This window comes from Epinephelus fuscoguttatus, linkage group LG13 (genome assembly GCF_011397635.1).
Source record: "Epinephelus fuscoguttatus linkage group LG13, E.fuscoguttatus.final_Chr_v1".
NCBI lineage: Eukaryota > Metazoa > Chordata > Actinopteri > Perciformes > Serranidae > Epinephelus > Epinephelus fuscoguttatus.
The window spans coordinates 24,508,376-24,510,567 of NC_064764.1; positions in this window are offsets into that span (position 1 = coordinate 24,508,376).

The window sequence follows — 2,192 nt, forward strand, 5'->3', positions numbered from 1 at the left end:
ACACCAGGGGCAGGGCTCTCTTGTTTCTGGACATTCAGCCTCGTTTTGGTTGTGACCTTCCTCTGTCCTCCCCGCAGCTGCTCCTGATGCCAGTGAGCGGACTCAGACAGGATGGACCCCCTGTTGGGAGCAGTTGCAGCTTTCTGCCAGAGGATCAACTTACATCCATCAGTGCTGCAAAGATAAGATGTGAAATTAAATATTTGATCTGGATTGTTTGCTTTGGGGAGGCAGGTCACAAATGAAGAAGACGAAAGAGAAAAAGCATCTCCGGGCTGTTTTTTTTCCCCGTGCACGGCCTGTTAGTGGTTAGGACATTGAATGGAATAGTGTTAAGGCTACATTTGTGGTGCAGATGCAAAAGTGTAGGCAAACGGTTGTGATTCTGTGTAAAACACATCCAGACATCCTGTTCTGTCTCTTTGGTCTCGTCAGAATGGGATTGTGCGGTGGCCAAATGCAGCTTGGCTCACACAGCTGTGGAGACAGATATGGCCTAGAAAGTTTCACCACAAATCTTGGTGTTGAGGAAATCCCCAGGCTTTGCTAAACGCGGGAAGAGTTTATTATCAGGGCAAGGACGTTTATTGTCACAACATAATGAGATTACTCACTTTAAAACACACATTTATAACATCAATTACACAATTTCAGTAATCTCAATAGTTTCCATCACTTTAAGGCAACTAAATATACCACTGTACCCTCAAATATGCGTTCCCAGAGTTTTATATACTATCTGTAATCTGTACCAGACTTCAACGGCAGCCATTTTCCACATAATGACATACTTACTCCTTGCAATTCCAGTACTTTGAAAGTTTATTTAGTGGTAAATGTAACTGTTATTGTCTCAGCTCAGATCTCTTATTTTCATTCGCATAAAGCAAGATTGCAGCTGATAAGAGAAAATGCACTCTTCCAGGATAGCGATACAAGATAAGAGTGTAAAATTAGATCTTTACAAACATATAAAAAGCCATCATCCACAACACATAATCACCGGCATCCCTATCATGGTGGGGAAAGGTGTCTAATAGGACCGAAACTTAGATAATAGCTGCTCAATGCGTAATGAGTCATTAGAACCCACTGTGTAGCCACAGTGCTCAAGGATTACAGCTCGAAGAGGAGATAGGAAAACATTCCCTGGTCTTATGCTTCCCTCTCATGGCCAGTTTGGGTAACTGTTTCATTGTCTTCTGGATTACAGGTCAGATCAGGGACATTTGCTTTACTCGGGGGCTGCTTTTGTAAAATGGCAGAAGTCCAGGGACCAGTTAGTAAACAAACATTAATAATTAACATATAAATAATTAATCTGGAACTCTGTCAGGGGGTTCAGGGGTCCATGGGATCCTAACCTGGCACTTCAAGTTTGGTGTTCTGATGCTCTCGGGCACCTTATGTGTATTCCAAAGTACAAAAAATACAAATCAAACAATCAAAAAATTATAAATCTATTTATTTTCATCGTGAATTAGATAATGGTTGGTGGGCTATCTGGCACCGTATCATGGGCTAGATTTGGCCTGTATGCTGTAAGCACAGTATCACTGGTTTAGACGTACTTGTAATTAACTACAAGTAAGTTATAAGTATAATTAAGTTATAAATAACCATTAAATTTTAACTTCATGCTGATTCCTAACTGAACTCCTAAGGGAAAGGGTCAAGTTAGACGTAGCACCAGAAAGCATGACTCCTTACAGGAGTACAATATGCACCCCTATGACTTTTACATTCATTTTCTACATTGGTGGTAATATATTTTAAATTTGTAAGCTATGGCCACTTCAAAAGAGTATAGATATCATTACATAATGCTGCTAAAACTACAAGTAATGGCAACAAGTAATGTAGAAATGAATCTAAATGCACTTAAAGTCATTTACACAATGCCCACCTGAAGGTGCAAAGATTGATGTGTGTGTAATGGGCAACACTGCAGACATACATGAGTGCGAATATGGACATTGTCTGCATTAATTAAGTATATTATAAATGGAGCCTGTGACAAAACTAAGTGTTGCTGCAGCTACAGTAGATATCAAGGTACTAAAACAATATTACAACACACATTTTACATTCAACACTGGCTTAGTGGTAGAGCAGGCGCCACATGTACAAGGCTGTTGCTGCAGCGGCCCGGGTTCGACTGCAGCCTGTGGCCCTTTGCTGCATGTCCCCCA